The sequence below is a fragment of the Anopheles coustani genome, chromosome 2 (genome assembly GCF_943734705.1).
Source record: "Anopheles coustani chromosome 2, idAnoCousDA_361_x.2, whole genome shotgun sequence".
Taxonomy (NCBI): domain Eukaryota; kingdom Metazoa; phylum Arthropoda; class Insecta; order Diptera; family Culicidae; genus Anopheles; species Anopheles coustani.
The window spans coordinates 1,516,198-1,521,651 of record NC_071289.1 but is presented as its reverse complement, the minus strand read 5'-3'; positions in this window follow the sequence as shown (position 1 = coordinate 1,521,651).

Here is a 5,454-nt window from a genome sequence, read left to right as displayed (position 1 = left end):
GACAACTACTTATCACTGTGCGATGGCAAATGAGAACACTTTTCGCAATTGTCTTCAATACTTCAATCCACATTCAAAAAGAACAAACACTTTGTTCGCCGCCTTTGACAACTGATAAAACGTAGACTGGCTGGAGATTGCTTTCGGAAGGAGATCCTCTCCGGTAGACGTTTGAAAAGCTTCTGACGACGGCTCGGGAAACGTGCCGACAGTAGCGCCAGCCAGCCAGCGATTTCCTTCGCACCGAGTGAAACCGGCCGGTCGGAAAAGCGAACACTCACACACACACACTCAAACACTAGAGGAAAAGCGTGGAAATCGGGAAAAAGGGACGAAAACACCAGGAGCAGTTCGCGCGCGCGTTAATACCCGTCCGAGTCACAATTCACACTCCCGTTCCCCCCGGAAAGGCGACGATATCGAGGCAACACTATGGACGGCACTAACGTTGCCACTACCGACGACCGGTCGCGAATACTACCACTGCTAAAACACGCGACTTCCTCACCACACAGAGAGATGCTGGCGCGCGATGTTGGTGTCCGCTTCGATTCGACGTTAAGTGCGTAGTAACACCCGCGAGCCACACGCCTACATCGCGTCGGTGTGCGTTGGAGACTGTGCTGCGGACGATATGCTTCCCTTCGCGGCTTAAGTCATGTCCGCCACTGTTCGCCATAGACTCGGAGGGAGGGGGTTCGAAGGGCCCGTCGCCGCAGACCCTTTCACTTTCCCGCCTTCCACAAACTGCTGTGTCATAGCGCACGCGAGACGAGTAAAGGAAACCCTTTACGTGCGCTGATTTTAACCAACACTGCCAACGGGACCATGATCCGTGATGTCATACGTTTTCGAACCGGTTGATGATCGCGTTGGTCAGTGGGACAACAGTGTGGGACAAAACATTGCTGCACATTTCATCGTTCGGCGATACATTAATATTTTACAAACAACCTTTTTCCCTGCATTGCACCAACACAACGTAGCAGGCCATGAAGTGGCTTATCTACCTGCTTTAATCTATCGGCTACTTAGATTGTCATTAGAAAGAAGGGCTAATTGATGATACGTAGAGACATCTACATAGAAAAATGTGTGCGTGCAGGTTGATTTCAAACCGTTCGTTAGCAATGCAATCGGTGCTGCATAACGGGGCTCGCTGTGGGAATTCCGGAATACGGGCTTGTCTATCGATGACGTTTTCTCTGCGTGGGCTTGTTTCGTTAGGGACGGTATTATCCATTCTTTTGGAATAACATGGGTCGGAGAAACCGATATGCATGCCATTCGACATGTTACAAGTGTGAAGCAAAGAATAGTGCCACGAATATGTTTTGTCATGCCGTTGCTGGTTTTTATGACATTCGACTGGTTTGACCCACGATCAAGTCGGGCGATCATTCCCATCGTGGCGTTCGGGCGGCATGCCTGAGGGATGCTATAAATGAAAGTGCAATTTGATCCAATTAATAGTTTGGTTGGTGACTCATGCGTTACTGTTTACGTTGGGGGACAGTAAATACGGGTTGAATCATCTGCTATCATGTCGAACTGGAAAGGTCACGTTGATCGTTACTAGTCCAAAGTCTTAACCATGCGATCTAACATTTTTAGATGCTTTTACTTTTACTTATTAACAATTTAAGAGCTCCAACATGGAATATGTCATATTTCTAAAGCCGGTACGGACGACGATTAGTCACACATCCTGTAGGCAGATAGACAATGTTCTAGCGTCGCATTGACTCCTTCAAATGCCGCCAAATGCGTGAGGTGCCCCGGAGTCGCGTGTTAAAGCAAAAGGACTCTTCAACGTACGACTCCAACTCCTTGGTACAGGTGTTTTGTGCTACAATGGCGATACGTTTTGCGTTAGAATTTATGTAGCACCGGAATTCCGATCGTTCACCTCGCTCGCTAGAATTATGCTGCTTTACTTTCCCTACCCCCGGCATTGATTATGCTTCTCAAGCGACGATGAGTCATCAGGCGGTCGTGACTTTAAGCTGAGGACTCATAGTATCAGTGAGAGTCCTTTTGGAATGTTCGCCTTTAAGAAATGTTAGCTGACCGACGGATTGACATCATTCTCGGCCCTGATTGGCTGCCGAGTGAAGCAGCATGTTCGGTGGTGATTTTGGCCCCAAAACCGCGCATGTCCATTCGCACCAACACATCGGGTTCATTCATGTTTTCCACCAGCTACGAGGCAAGAATTGGCATTGTGTACGTGTGGGTAAGATCGTTAGAACTTCGTATGGCAGCGGAAAATAGGACAAACAAATCATTGGTTGGTGTGCGTTGTCCTGAGCACGCTGGAAAAGCGTGTAGGATCTTTCGACCGATTCCAGGAACTGGCTTCTGACTAACTGGCCCCCCAACCCGGCGTCCTACTTGGGTGAGAAAGGATTTTGTTTCAACCCCACTTTCGCTGATTCACGCCGAACCGTAAGCTTTTCCACCACAGGCAGCAAAAAAGTGAGAATTTTCCACCGGTGTATATCCTGTACAATGCGGAGGCTCGGTGGTTACCGGTAGTTGGAACCATTTTTCAATCGATTTCTTGTCAACATTTAATCATCTGAAAGGTGGACAAACTATGTATTTCCACGCGGCTAGTCTTGGAAAAACTCCAGCAGCGGTAATAGGGATGCCTAGAAACTTCTCAAGACAGAAAAGGTCCAATCTGCAGTGTCTGGCTTTTCCGAGAAGCGGAACTTGCTGGTTCGATGCAACTTAATGGCCAAAAATTCGGCAGAATTCTGAGAAACGATTGTTGGTAGCTGAGTACACGGTTCGCAAAGTATGCATCGTTGAAATGTTATTGATTTTACAGAGCACTCACACGTGTCGCCTGTGTTTTCGACAGTGACATTGAACTTCGAGGGGTCGAGCTGGGAAATTCCCGCTAAGATTTCCATGAATTATGAAAACAACATGCAGCGCAAAGTGTTCCTAGAATCGGTTCATGTACTAGGATTTATGCTCCATTGAGAAGCATAACGCAGTCGCTCTAGATAGGTTTGTTACGAATATTTAATCATCGGTCGATTTTATTTAGGAAATATTGAATGAAAATCATTTTGTTTAATTGGTAAATCCTTGTTAAGCATGCACTCGGAAACGACGGTTAAACACATGTTTGTTTGGCATACAAGTAAAACTCCTGGTTGAAGCGGAACAAACCTTTTCACGGACTCGATGCTTAACGAAGCACAACAGTAAGTGTATGTTTCTGTTTATGCTCATTATTTCTTAATGTTGCGTAAATATCTAGAAAAACTGTTTTTTGTAAATACAAAAAGTTTTGTTTGAAGTTTTCGTGGAACAATCCGTGCAAGTTGTTTCAACGGTAGCATAACATTGTACGCAACTTGTACTTTGGACAGCTTTTTGATTTGAGACATAGATGGCGCTGCAGTAAACTGAAACCTGGAATCAAATTTGATAAAAATATGTTTTATGCTTGTTGAGGAGCATAGTTCTTATTGTATGGCAATTTTTTTATCATGTGTCATTAGTACAAAATATATTGGCACACACTACAATTTTTGGTTCTCTAATCCGTTCGATTATGCACTAATATTTATTTCACTCCATTGCTTGAAACAACTTTAATAAGTTAATGTTGCTCCTAGATTACTCTTAAGAAATTGCTTTAATCTAACTTCTAGAACACTGTCTTTTTCTACGCTAGTTCACCCTCTTTCTATCCACCTTTTCATTTTATTGCTTCCCAAAACGTAATATCGCGTTCCAACCGCACGCCAACTTGGTGCAGAACAATCTCATATCAACCAGATTCTAAACAGTGAATCGATCTTGGACTCTTTCTCCTATTTCTTTGGAGTTTGCCAGTGTATGGTTACAATTTAACGCTGGTGTTGAACATCACACTCACAATTTCCACCACGTCCGCGTTTTTATTATTTTTACTGATTTTGTAAAATGTGTTACCCTTGTTCACTTCTTGCTTGATCATTGTTCTCATGATGACAACATAAAGGTTTCTCCAAAACTGACCCCGTTCACTTGCAATGGCATTTTTGCGTACTCTACTAGGCCCTAAGGTGCATATTTGTTTGCACGTGTATTTATGCAACTCGTCAAAAGGTTAAATATTACTCATCTAAATTCATAACTCGAACCCGAAGTTTCAAAATTTCGGATCACGAACAATGTATCGACATTCAGCAGCAAAATCAATTACAAATGCTAACCGTTTCAGGAGACAAAAACCCACAAAGCTTAATTGGATAATTTCATGTTTAAAGAGCTCTCATAAGGAGTAATCACTAATTGATAACATCATCAAAGCGAAAACACATTCTTATACGTGTTGTCTGATATAAAATTACCATTCGATGATAGGTTTGAAGGTGGACATGAGAATAATGTAAACCTTTAAAGTAGGCATTCAACGCACTACACAAATCGTTTTACTAATATTGTGGTGTATGCGCAACGTAATGTCAATTGCAATTTTTTTACTACACGCTTTTTGAAACTGTGGACATTATCAGGTATACCGGAGCTTACACAAGTATATATCGAATTCCTAAACAGTGTAGTTATGTTTTTGTGTTTTTGGTTGGTACAAGAAGTATTAAGATTTGTTGTTGAGTATCACAGAATCAGCACAATCGCTAATATTCGGAGTTTGTTCTTTAAAAAAGACTGTGGCTAAAAGATACTCCTTTTGATCGTCACGGAGTGTTGTTGAAAAATCATGCTTATCAATCCAATATAAGGAAAAACTGGATGGGAAAAGGGAACGGAAGACGAGAAAAGAGAATATGAAGAGAGTTGCTGGTCCTCATTTTGAAATGTGGGCGTTAGAATGGAATGACCTATCGCCAATGTGTTGGAAAACGATGGAATTTCACAAACAGCTCGGATTGTGGAGTTTCAGCTTCATTCTACCGCTTATTACTCGCTGTACGGCTATGCGCTCGTAGTCTAGGCAGCATATAAGCATCGAACGGACAAATATGGTGTAGCGTTTGCAAGGCTAAAATGGAAGCGCTTACAGTGAGTGTGTGTGTGTATGTACCTTGCCCTAATGTTAAATTTTCGTGAATGAAATTGAATGCAAATCTAATATGAGCTGATCGAGGATTACGGATTTTACTTTACCAATTCATAGTCACTCCAATTTCATGCGCGGGAATGTAATCAAGAGCCCAAAACAGAGTAGGCTTTCGGTTCCATCGTTTGGGGAAGGATTTGGCACAGAATACTGAACCGTTCGGGTAGGCCGTCATTGGTAGTGGGGAAGGTTGTAAGTTGCGTAGTGTAACTTTCCGAAGATTGATGGGGAATGTGTTGAACTAAACATGGGAAAAAATCCATCGGAGTGTTTGGCATCCAAGAGAAAGCACTAGCAATCAACTGTACAGTGCAAATCAGTGAGGGAACTGTCGTTGAATGTGCTATAATTCAACAATTCAATTT